Below are 13,594 nucleotides of genomic sequence, written 5' to 3'. Positions count from 1 at the left end.
TTAGGTGTGCCCTAACGCGGTAGGAGGTGATACCGGCGAAGGGTGAAACATCCGGGAAAGTATCCTGGTGTTTCGCGTTTTCGGATAGATGAACCGGAGGGGAAAGTTGCATGTTTTCTATCCTAGGGATGTGCGGCGGACGAACGGGATGCGTATTCGGATTCGTCTCGTCGTCCTGAGCAACTTTTATATACAAAGTTTGTCCATCCGAGTAACAGATGAATTTCTACGAATTTCCCAAGATTTAATCAGCTATTTGGAATTCCTGAAAATTGGCTAAGTCTGAGAATTGTTCAGTTTTTAAACTTCACTTAGCTGTTTTCCAAAAGCTATAACTATTATTTTGCCCATCCTATGGATTAGTGCCTTATATCAATACTGACTAATTTCCTGTGATCTACAAGATGGTATCAAGTGCATCACTGTTAGAGTTCATTTGCTTAATCAAAACTTTGCTTGAAAAGTGCCACTTGTTGTTAATTCCAGAAACTGTTAAAATATACTAACATAGGATTTTGTGATTTTCACAGGATTTAATCCATGCCTTATTTGAATTTGGTCCAATGGAGTAACTTGGATCTTGTCAAGTGTACTACGTGCTAATATTTGTTTCAGTCATGTTAACAATTGTTTGGCCACCATTTAGGGGTTGTCCAAAGGGCTAACCAGTGCAATATTCCTAAAGCTAGCAATAGCTACAGTACACATCCGTATTTGAACATATAAATCAAGCTACGCAACCCGCTGATCTAGCGCCATCGTTGGTTCAGATTCATCCGGCTCGCTCGTTGTGCCTCGCTGGCCGACGCCAGCGTCCTTTTAATACCGTGGTCAACATCTGATCGCTCGTTTTCCTGTACGCCGCGTGACCAGCCTACAGCTGCTGATGGATGGGCCAGGCTTACGCGCGGGCCAGCGTTGCCAGCGTTGCAGCGGGACGGGCTGTGCGTTGCCAGCGTTGCAGCGGGACGGGCTGTGCGTGCATGTGTATTTTACCGTGGGCTGGTAGTGCGTCGTTCGTGGGCAGTGCGGCTTTCGCGGGCTGGTGGGCCATTCTTTACCTCCCTCTATTGCACCCAGCGGCGGCGCCTCGGCTTCAGCCGCGCCTGGCCCCATCTGTCGGCCTCGTGGGTGCACAGCGTTCTGGTCTCCGTTGTTTACGCGGGCGGCTCGCTTCAGCCCGCTGGGTAAAAGAGGTTATTCGTCCTCTGCGTGATGCTACGCGGGCTGGCTTGACCTCGTCACGCTGCAGGTGGCCCCTTCCTGTCCTTGGTTCCAAGCGTTGGGCGAGTTGGGTTTCTCTCCAGGTCTCTCTAGGAGTTACAGCGCCTGTTTCGGTCAGGGTGCGTGGTCTCCTTCTGCTCGTCTCTCCCTCTGTGCCTCCCGTCTCATCCCACTTCCCCCGCCTGCATCTCCTCGCCTCGCCCTCATCCGCTCGCCCGCCATTGTCGCTCCTTGTCGCTCGCCGTTCTCGGTCCTCGCCTGCTCGTCTCGCCCTCCTCCGCTTGTTTCCGTCATGGCCCCTCGCACTGCTGCTATTGCGTTTGGCTAGGGTAAGGTTCTTGTTCTATTTGGTTGATTTCCCGCTGCTCCCGTCATAGATTGATCTCTGCTGACTTGTTCTTGCTTTTTCCCTCTCATTTCTCTTGTTTGCAGGGCTGCTGCGTCTGGTTTGCTCTCCGCTTGTGCGTCTATTTAATCCTCCTCTGTGAGGTGAGGTTTTGCCTGCTACCCTGCTTATGATCTGCTCGATGAAATGCGTGACTAGGTTTCTGCCGGGCTGGGACCGTTTCTTTGTTTTTCTGCAACATGAATGAGTGTTGGATCCGCTGTGTGATGCTTTTACAGATGTGTGGTGGTTTTAGGAGGTGTTCTTGCATATGTTTCTCTTCTTTGGTTGCTGCGGTCCGTACGTTTAGGCATTGGCTCGGTTCGTTTAGGACTCCTTTGTGTTTTGTCTAGGTTTGTATGCCCATGGGTTCTGCCCCAGGTGAATTCTATTTAGGTTTGTTCCTGAGCTGTCTACCCTTCAGTGCTCCTGTTCACCTAATTAAATACCTCTGTTTGTTTGACTGGAGTTTGTTCTTATTCATTAAATTTTTGTCTGCTCTTCCTACACATGTACGTGCTGCGGTTGTCATCCTCTCTCCCTTCCTTCCTGTTTGTTTGGCCTAGGGCCTTCTATGTTTGAATATATTAGATTCAATCCAAAAAAGCTTTTGTGTTCCTGTTAGCACATACATACTAAGCTCATCAATTTGCTCATCAATTTGCTCTGATGAGTATATTAGGTTCAATCCAAAAAAGCTTTGTTTGTATTCCTGTCAGTTTTAGACGTGCAAGTAGCTCGTTAATTTTATTTTCTTTTTGTTCAGTACATACATACAGTTACACCATAGGCTCATCAATTTGCTCTGATTAAATTAGCAAACCTGAAGCATGTACCGATTAAATTAGCAAACCTGAAGCATGTAAGGATTCACGTGAGTGAAAGCTCACTTTCTTTCAGGAGAAAAAGACTTTTAGTTAATACCAGTCGAATTTGGTCAGCCCAATAATTATATCCTTTCATAGTCATCAGGTTTGCTACACTTAGTCATAATAAAGTATTCTATTTTTCCTTTTTCACGGTGGCATTGCACAGTGTGCTCAGTGTGCTGCGGTTGTCATCCTTCTTTGCCTTCCTTCTTCCTGTTTGTTTGGTCTAGGGCCTGCTATGTTTGAATATATTGCGAAATCTTACTCTGTCCGAGGGAGTCCATGGGTTAATGCACGTTTACTTACATTTGTTTGATTTTCTATGTGCTGTAGGTCCTCCTTTCCGACGTCTTCCTGCCCGATCAACTGATCTCCTCGCTCCTGGTTCGTGGAAGGCCTGCTGCAGTTTGGTTCACCTCACGCCCCGTGCCTTGTCTTTCATCTTGCCAAGGTTCCATCTTCTTCCCTGCCCTTTCCTTTGTTGTGCTCTTTTAAAAGTTAGTCTCCTGCTTGGTTCTAACCATGTGTGCTACGTGCATTGTGTCGTTTCGTGTCTTTCTTTACTATTACTTGTTGATGATTGTTCCTTATGGCTGCTTTTACTCATCGCTCTCGAACTGCTTGTGATTCTATCGTTTCTTCACATGCTTAGGATGCCTGTTGTAGTACATTTTGTCGTGCCTATTCTATAGGCTGTGGTAGCCACTATCTGTGTGAGGTCGATGGGAAAGGCAATGTCCTTGCTGGGGTAGAGATTCAGCTTCCTGGGGATGGTGTTCTGGTGATGGCACGAAGTTTTTTTTCCTGCCGCCCTGCGTGTCTGGGTTGTGCGGGAGCGTACGAGCAGGTTGCTCGTGAGGCACTTAGGTTTTTGCAGGGATTGTATGACTTTGTGGTTAGAGATTACAACTATGAATGCGTTGTTGTCTATAGGAATTGTGGAAACGCGGCGATTGCTATTGCTGCATCGGCTGTCGCTATGCAGCTTATTTGGAGAGGGTTCTTGCTTGTACACGCTCGTCCACCGCAGCCCCATCTATTAGTGTCTCTTGTGCCTATGCATAGCCGCCTCCTAATCTATCCTTACTCAAGGCTTCTAGCGTCTGTGTGTTGTATTTAGTCAATCCAGGGTGTTGTTCTTGTTCGATTGTTCTATTTATTTGATGATGATATTGTATTCCCTGTTCCTGGGTTCAGTTCGTAAATTTGTTTTGCTGTCACCCCTTATTATCTTGCCCGTACATTATTTTTTATGAGAGCAATTTAGTTATTTAGTTGTGCTTCTATTATTCCATTTCCGTGGCTTGTTTTGATGTGCTTCTATTATTTAGTTCCCATGAGAGCAATTTCAATGTGCTGTGCCTGTTTGTTTTGTCTTGTATTGCAGCATTATGCTGTCCTTTCTCCCGTGGCCGTAGTTCCTTTGCTTGCGGTATGCCTCCGCGCCGACCTGTTCCTGCGTGATCTCCTGGTCCTTTGGGGCGTGCTTCCATTTGGGTCGTGCCGTTGCCCCACGCCGGGCTGCTCGTGCTGTCCATGCTTTGCCTACTGTCCCTGTCGGACCTGCTATTCCCCTTGTTCGGAAGAGGAAGCGTATGTTCTGTTCCTCTTCTCCTACTATGAATTGTGATGTTACATTATTAATTGGCTCAATTCTTCCTGATGCAGTTCTAAGTTCCAGTAGTTCTTTTGTCTATTTGCTTTGCTCATACCTTTTAAAAAGCTACTGAATACAGGTTCACTGTCAGGTTGGTTAGATGTTCTATAGATCACTATTATATGCAGGATCATTAGCTATCCAAGAAAATTAGCGTCAGGTTTCAGTATCCGGTAGGCTAGATTCCTTGTTAGGCTTGTTTATTGTTTTGTTGCTCACCAACGCACTGTAGATTAGATGTCTAACCAGTAAAATCAGCCTGTGGTATAAGAATCTAATGGGTCTTTTGTCCTTTGAAAACAAAAACATCCTTCTCTATACATCTCAAAAACGGTTTCTTCTAACCTGATGTGTGCGATGCTAATTAATCAAGCTTTGTTTCCCATGACTGCTATGTTTAAATTAATAAGAGCCTGAATAAAACATCCTTTTACCTTCAAAGTGTAATATGCATTCTTCTTTCATTCCTCTTACATGTACAGGGAATACTTGCTGTTGCAAGCAAAATAACTTGCTTTGTAGCCCGTGGTTTTAAGAACCTGATGGGTCTTTTGTCCTTTGAGAAGAAAATCTATACATCTCAAAAATGGTTTTTCCTTCGCTGATGTGCAGTGCTATTTAATCAAGCTCTTTCCACGATGACTGCTATGTCTAAATTAATAATAAGCTCAATAAAATATCCTTTTGCCTTCAAATTGTAATATGCATTCTTCTTCCTTTCTTCTTTTGCATGTACACGCACTTCTTGCTGTTCCATGCAAATTCACTTGCTTTGTTCATCCAGCTAATTGCCTATACAATTGTTCATACAAACTAATTAGCTATACAACTGAATTTGCTACGGTGTCTAATCTATATGTTCTTGTTGTTTCTATAACACTCTAGCTTTAGTTGTTTATTAACATGACTTTTATTATTATTAATGAATCAAACTCAGGGCAAACACTCCTGCAAAGGGAGCTGGCACTCCAAAGAAAGCGAGGCAGTAGTTCCTCCATGGATTAAGCTACATATGTACATACGGTACGGCAGGCACTTCTTGGGTTCCATATTTTCTGCACGCACTCATATATTTCTTTATGGAGGGAGTGTGTGATGGTACAATAATTACTTCTGTTCCTTTTCTTCCTCAGGGTATCTTCTGTGTTCTTCTTGCTTATCAAGCGAAGTCCGCCGCTGGAAGGGTGTGTTTCTGAACACAGCTTCTAACCTCTGCTGCATCTCATCAACTGTCTGTCCATCGGGACTGAAGATCATCAATTCAGCACACTTTTGGGCACGCACTGGGTTTATTTTGTGCACCTTTGTAAGGCAAGGCTTTGACACCTGAAGAACTATGTCGAGCCACTGTCATGACAATTCCTCTATTTAGGTCCTCGAACAGATTAGGTTCCATGCGTTGTAAATATCTTCGCGGGCCTTTTCTACCTTATCTCCTTATAAAACTTTCTACTCATTGTAAATGCCGCTGGGCCATGCTACTTAATCTAAGTCTTCTTGTTGTTATAATGTGCACACCTTCTTATGTTTTATGTTTACTGGTATGCTTGCTAACATAAAGGCGTTCCTTTCTTACTAATTTATTCATCTCGCAGAGTAAACGTAATGTACATTCCTGATCATTAGAGATTCTTTTGCCCTTCCTTTAATGTTTGGAACACTGGAGATTGATTTGTTCTTCTAAATGGGATACTAACATTATCAATTCTTTATTTTGCTCCTGATTTTGCTTGGTTGCTTCATGCAAAGGGAATGCATGAATTTTGGTTCATAGGCCAAGTATCATGTTCTGCCATCTGATGAACCATGCAAGGTTCCTTTTGCCCTTCTTTGAATCTCAACAAGCATCCGGCAGGAATTAAAAATCCAGAGTCAGTACATAATTTCAAAACTCGGTGCATTGAGATTATATTTCCTTCTCCTGCTATTTTCAGAAGACTACATAGCTAAACCACCTCTTTACTCTCCATGTATTGAAGTGCATGACCGTATTTACTCATGGGCACCACATCCATCTACTGATCTATGTTCACTCTCACAATACATGCCTTACTCTCGCCCCTTGCGCCATCGGCGCAACGGGTCATCTAGTATTAGTAAAGGGGCAGTGGTGGTGGCTAGAACAGGGAGCAACAACGGTGCTCGGGGTGCCAATGGGCGGCGACAAGCAGCGCCGGGCGGGGATGCCGATACGTGGGAGCGCGGGCGTGTGCGGGTACGGCCGGTGCAGCCGGCCGTTGCGGGCATGGCTGGACCATGGTCGGCGGCAGGCGGCGGGGAAGGCCACAACAGTAGGCTGCGGGGCGAGGTGGTGCGCAGGGCGGAGCAGAGGGAGCCTGGCCGCGGTGTGGGGCGAACGACGAAGGCGGTGAACGTCCCTACGGCGCGGGCAGGGGTCGTCCGGGGCGACGGCTGCAGCAACAGACGAGCGTCTGCAATGGCGGGGCAGGCGGGGGCACACGCGGGTGGACGCGGGCGAGCAGCGGCAGCTTGAGCAACAACCGCGGCTAGAAGCACCGAGCAGCAGGCAGCGCGTACACGAGAGCAGCAGCGCGCGGCAGCTCGAAGAGCTCCGGCCATGGCGGACAATGGAGCTATGGCTACGGCGGTGGCGTGCTCGAGCTCGAATCCGAGCTAGTTCAGAAGGAGAAAGGTGCAGGCGCTCACATTAGAGCACACGAGTGGCTCGGCGAAGGTTTAGAAGCGCAGATGACGGCGATCGACGAGGTTGAACGGCGGCGACCGAAGGAAGGGGATGAGGTCGATCCTGGTGATGTGGTCCACTCCATCTCGATCCAGTTCTTCCAGTCGACACGGACGAGGCAGGTGATGCTCCAGGTGTGATCTCAGCCGGCGGGGAGCTTGGTGCGTGCGGGAATAATGGTGGCCATGGCGATGACGGCGTTGGCTGAGCGATGCGGGAAAGCGGCGCGAGGGAGGGGGAAGAGTGTGGGCTAGGGTTTGACCACGACGTCGAGGGAGGTCTTGTAGGACGCCGGGGATTCACGGGATGGTCAACACATGGCCGAACCGCGACGTTGACGGGTGCACGGCGGCCACCCAGCCCTGTGAAGAGAGGAAGAAGAAAAAGGGGAGTTGGGCTGGGCTACTAATGTAATAATTGGGCCTAAGTGTATAGTAGATTAGGTATTATGTTTTCACTTCTTTTTGTTTATTGTTTTTCTTATTTATCTACTGTTTTGTATTTAGTTTAGGTACTAAATGATTTTAGTTAAAGTTGAAACTCCACACATAATCACCTCCTGATATTTTAGGTGTTTTCCAAAAAGTTTGGGGTTATTTTGAAATGTTTGAAATTAAGTTCATATTTTAATGGGCATAATAAGGGATGCTTGTGTTGGGGAACGTAGCAGAAATTCAAAAATTTTCCTACGTAACACCAAGATCTATCTATGGAGAGACCAGCAACGAGTAGAAAGGGGAGTGCATCTACATACCCTTGTAGATCGCTAAGCGGAAGCGTTCAAGTGAACGGGGTTGATGGAGTCGTACTCGTCGTGATTCAGATCACCGATGATCAAGTGCCGAACGGACGGCACCTCCGCGTTCAACACACGTACAGCCCGGTGACGTCTCCCACGCCTTGATCCAGCAAGGAGAGAGGGAGAGGTTGAGGAAGACTCCATCCAACAGCAGCACAACGGCGTGGTGGTGGTGGTGGAGGAGCGTGGCAATCCCGCAGGGCTTCGCCGAGCACCTACGGGAGAGGAGATGTGTCACGGGAGGGAGAGGGAGGCAACCAAAGGCCTTAGGTATGATTGCTCCTCCTTTTCCCCACTATATATAGGGCCAAGGGAGAGGGGGAAGGCGCAGCCTTGCCCCCTCCTCCAAGGAAGGGGTGCGGCTAAGGATGGGGAGGAGTCCATCCTCCCCAAGGCACCTCGGAGGTGCCTTCCCCCTTGAGGACTCTTCCCTCCCCAAGTTTCCTTGCGCATGGGCCTCTTGGGGCTGGTGCCCTTGGCCCATGTAGGCCAAGGCGCACCCCCTACAGCCCATGTGGCCCCCCGGGGCAGGTGGCCCCACCCGGTGGGCCCCCGGGACCCTTCCGGTGGTCCCGGTACAATACCGATGACCCCGAAACTTGTCCCGATGGCCGAAACAGGACTTCCTATATATAAATCTTTACCTCCGGACCATTCCGGAACTCCTCGTGACGTCCGGGATCTCATCCGGGACTCCGAACAACATTCGGTTACCACATGCAAGCTTCCTTTATAACCCTAGCGTCACCGAACCTTAAGTGTGTAGACCCTACGGGTTCGGGAGACATGCAGACATGACCGAGACGTTCTCCAGTCAATAACCAACAGCGGGATCTGGATACCCATGTTGGCTCCCACATGTTCCACGATGATCTCATCGGATGAACCACGATGTCAAGGACTCAATCGATCCCGTATACAATTCCCTTTGTCTAGCGGTATTTTACTTGCCCGAGATTCGATCGTCGGTATACCGATACCTTGTTCAATCTCGTTACCGGCAAGTCACTTTACTCGTTCCGTAACACATCATCCCGTGATCAACTCCTTGGTCACATTGCGCATATGATGATGTCCTACCGAGTGGGCCCAGAGATACCTCTCCGTTTACACGGAGTGACAAATCCCAGTCTCGATCCGCATAAAACAATAGATACTTTCGGAGATACCTGTAGTGCACCTTTATAGTCACCCAGTTACGTTGTGACGTTTGATACACTCAAAGCACTCCTACGGTATCCAGGAGTTATACGATCTCATGGTCAAAGGAAGAGATACTTGACATTCGCAAAGCTCTAGCAAATGAACTACTCGATCTTTTGTGCTAGTCTTAGGATTGGGTCTTGTCCATCACATCATTCTCCTAATGATGTGATCTCGTTATCAACGACATCCAATGTCCATAGCCAGGAAACCATGACTATCTGTTGATCACAACGAGCTAGTCAACTAGAGGCTCACTAGGGACATATTGTGGTCTATATATTCACACGTGTATTACGATTTCCGGATAATACAGTTATAGCATGAATAAAAGACAATTATCATGAACAAGGAAATATAATAATAATACTTTTATTATTGCCTCTAGGGCATATTTCCAACAGTCTCCCACTTGCACTAGAGTCAATAATCTAGTTCACATCGCCATGTGATTAACACTCACAGGTCACATCGCCATGTGACTAATACCCAAGAGTTTACTAGAGTCAGTAGTCTAGTTCACATCACTATGTGATTAACACTCAATGAGTTTTATGTTTGATCATGTTGCTTGTGAGAGAGGTTTTAGTCAACGGGTCTGAACCTTTCAGATCCGTGTGTGCTTTACAAATCTCTATGTCATCTCCTAGATGTAGCTACCACGCTCTATTTGGAGCTATTCCAAATAACTGTTCTACTTGGAGCTATTCTAAATTGTTGCTCCATTATACGTATCCGGTATCTCTACTCAGAGCTATCCGGATAGGTGTTAAGCTTGCATCGACGTAACCCTTTACGACGAACTCTTTTACCACCTCCATAATCGAGAAAATTCCTTACTCCACTAGTTACTAAGGATAACTTTGACCGCTGTCCTATGATCCATTCATGGATCACTCTTGTACCCCTTGACTGACTCATGGCAAGGCACACTTTCGGTGCGGTACACAGCATAGCATATTGTAGAGCCTACGTCTAAAGCATAGGGGACGACCTTCGTCCTTTCTCTCTATTCTGCCGTGGTCGAGCTTTAAGTCTTAACTTCGTACCTTATAACTCAGGCAAGAACTCCTTCTTTGACTGGTCCATCTTGAACACCTTCAAGATCATGTCAAGGTATGTGCTCATTTGAAAGTATTATTAAGCATTTTGATCTATCCTTATAGATCTTGATGCTCAATGTTCAAGTAGCTTAATCCAGGCTTTCCATTGAAAAACACTTTCAAAATAACCCTATATGCTTTCTAGAAATTCTACATCATCTCTGATCATCAATATGTCAACAACATATACTCATCAGAAATTCTATAGTGCTCCCACTCACTTCTTTGGAAATACAAGTTTCTCATAAACTTTGTATAAATCCAAAATCTTTGATCATCATCAAAGCATACATTCCAACTTCGAGATGCTCACTCCAGTCCTTAGAAGGATTGCTGGAGCTAGCATACCTTTTAGCATCCTTAGGATCGACAAAACTTTTCTGATTGTATTGCATACAACCTTTCCTTACAAAAACTGGTAAGGAAACTTGTCTTGACATCCATCTGCCAGATTTCATAAATGCAGCCAATGCTAACATGATTCCGACGGACTTTAAGCATCGCTACGGATGAGAAAATCTCATCGTAGTCAACTCCTTGAACTTGTGAAAAATTCTTCGCCACAAGTCGAGCTTCATGGACGGTGACATTATCGTCCACGTCCGTCTTCTTCTTAAAGATCCATTTATCTTAATGGCTTGCCGATCATCGGGCAAGTCCACCAAAGTCCATGGATCCGTTCTCGGATTTTATGGCCTCGAGCCATTTATCGGAATCCGGGCCCACCATCGCTTCTCCATAGCTCGTAGGTTCATTGTTGTCCAGCAACATGACCTTCAAGACAGGATCACCGTACCACTCTGAAGTAGTACGCATCCTTGTCATCCTACGAGGTTTTGGGAGTGACTTGATCCGAAGTTTCATGATCAATATCATAAGCTTCCACTTCAATTGGTGTAGGTGCCACAAGAACAACTTCCTGTGCCCTGCCACACACTAGTTGAAGAGGCGGTTCAATAACCTCATCAAGTCTCCACCATCCTCCCACTCAATTCTTTTGAGAGAAACTTTTCCTCGAGAAAGGACCCGATTCTAGAAACAATCCATATTGCTTTCGGATCTGAATTAGGAGGTATACCCAACTGTTTTGGGTGTCCTATGAAGATGCAATTTATCCGCTTTGGGTTCGAGCTTAATCCTGAAACTTTTCCACATAAGCGTCGCAGCCCCAAACCTTTAAGAAACGACAACTTAGGTTTCTCTAAACCATAATTCATACGGTGTCATCTCAACGGGATTACGTGGTGCCCTATTTAAAGTGAATGTGGTTGTCTCTAATGCCTAACCCATGAACGATAGTGGTAATTCGATAAGAGACATCATGGTACGCACCATATCCAATAGGGTGCAACTATGATGTTCGGACACACCATCACACTATGGTGTTCCAGGCAGTATTAATTGCGAAACAATTTCCACAATGTCTTAATTGTGTGCCAAAACTCGTAACTCAGATATTCATCTCTATGATCATATCATAGACATTTTATCCTCTTGTCACAATGATCTTCTACTTCACTCTGAAATTACTTGAACCATTCAATAATTCAGACTTGTGTTTCATCAAGTAAATATTCTCAACATCTACTCGAATCATCTGTGAAGTAAGAACATAACGATATTCACTGCATGCCTCAGCACTCATTGGACTGCACACATCAAAATGTGTTACTTCCAACAAGTTGCTATCTTGTTCCATCTTACTGAAAATGAGGCTTTTCAGTCATCTTGCCCATGTGGTATGATTTTCATATCTCAAGTGATTCAAAATCAAGTGAGTCCGAATGATCCATTTGCATGGAGTTTCTTCATGCATATACACCAATAGACATGGTTCGCATGTCTCAAACTTTTCAAAAATGAGTGAGTCCAAAGATCCATCAACATGGAGCTTCTTCATGCGTTTTATACCATTATGACTTACATGGCAGTGCCACAAGTAAGTGGTACTATCATTACTATCTTATATCTTTTGGCATGAAAATGTGTATCACTGCGATCGAGATTCAATAAACCATTCCTTTAGGTGCAAGACCATTGAAGGTATTATTCAAATAAATAGAGTACCCATTATTCTCTTTAAATGAATAACCGTATTGCGATAGACATAATCCAATCATGTCTATGCTCAACGCAAACACCAATCTCGGTGGTAGAGGGAGCGTGCGATGCTTGATCATATCAACCTTGGAAACACTTCCAACACATATCGTCAGCTCACCTTTAGCTAGTCTCCGCTTATTCCGTAGCTTTTATTTCGAGTTACTAACACTTAGCAACCGAACCGGTATCCAATACCCTGGTGCTACTAGGAGTACTAGTAAAGTACACATTAACATAATGTATATCCAATATACTTCTATCGACCTTGCCAGCCTTCTCATCTACCAAGTATCTAGGGTAATGCTGCTCCAGTGGTTGTTCCCCTTATTACAGAAGCACTTAGTCTCGGGTTTGGGTTCAACCTTGGGTTTCTTCACTTGAGCAGCAGCTGAATTGCCGTTTCATGAAGTATCCCTTTGTTCCCTTGCCCTTCTTGAAACTAGTGGTTTCACCAACCATCAACAATTGATGCTCCTTCTTGATTTCTACTTTCGCGGTGTCAAACATCGTGAATACCTCAAGGATCATCTTATCTATCCCTGATATGTTATAGTTCATCACGAAGCTCTAGCAGCTTGGTGGTAATGACTTCGGAGAAACTATCACTATTTCATCTGGAAGATCAACTCCCACTTGATTCAAGTGATTGTTGTACTCAGACAATCTGAGCACAAGCTCAACAATTGAGCTTCTCTCCTTAGTTTGCAGGCTAAGAAAATCGTCGGAGGTCTCAAACCTCTTGACGTGGGCACGAGCCTGAAATCCTAATTTCAGCCCTCGAAACATCTCACATGTTCCGCGACGTTTCGAAAACGTCTTTGGTGCCTCTACTTAAACCATTTAACTGAACTATCACGTAGTTATCAAAACGTGTATGTCCGATGTTCGCAACATCGACAAACGACGTTGGGGTTCAGCACACTGAGCGGTGCATTAAGGACATAAGCTTTCTACTGATCGCATAATCGCTACTATCAACTTTCAACTATAATTTTCTCTAGGAACATATCTAAACAGTAGAACTATAGCGTGAGCTACGACATAATTTGCAAAAGGTCTTTTGACTATGTTCAGGATAATTAAGTTCATCTTATGAACTCCCACTCAGATAGACATCCCTCTGGTCATCTAAGTGATTACATGATCCGAGTCAACTAGGCCGTGTCCGATCATCACGTGAGACGGACTAGTCATCATCGGTGAACATCTTCATGTTGATCGTATCTACTATACGACTCATGCTCGACCTTTCGGTCTCCGTGTTCCGAGGCCATGTCTGCACATGCTAGGCTCGTCAAGTTAACCCTAAGTGTTTTCGCTGTGTAAAACTGTCTTACACCCGTTGTATGTGAACGTAAGAATCCATCACACCCGATCATCACGTGGTGCTTAGAAGCGACGAACTGTAGCAACGGTGCACAGTTAGGGGAGAACACTTCTTGAAATTTTGTAAGGGATCATCTTATTTACTACCGTCATCCTAAGTAAACAAGATGCATAAACATGATAAACATCACATGCAATCAAATAAGAGTAGTGACATGATA

General features: G+C 45.4%; 1 long non-coding RNA gene across 1 annotated transcript; it reads left to right on the top strand.

Moving 5' to 3' along the window:
• Positions 1-1,345: 1,345 nt before the first annotated feature.
• LOC119298846 lies at positions 1,346-5,667 on the top strand. Its single transcript, XR_005145991.1, has 6 exons — positions 1,346-1,553; positions 1,657-1,713; positions 2,812-2,929; positions 3,866-4,071; positions 5,073-5,158; positions 5,269-5,667. It is a non-coding gene; the product is annotated as an uncharacterized LOC119298846 (long non-coding RNA).
• Positions 5,668-13,594: the final 7,927 nt, after the last annotated feature.

Source organism: Triticum dicoccoides, chromosome 5A, assembly GCF_002162155.2.
Source record: "Triticum dicoccoides isolate Atlit2015 ecotype Zavitan chromosome 5A, WEW_v2.0, whole genome shotgun sequence".
In the NCBI taxonomy this organism is placed as follows: domain Eukaryota; kingdom Viridiplantae; phylum Streptophyta; class Magnoliopsida; order Poales; family Poaceae; genus Triticum; species Triticum dicoccoides.
Note: the sequence above shows the minus strand (reverse complement) of the source record. Positions and strands in the feature narration are given on the sequence as shown.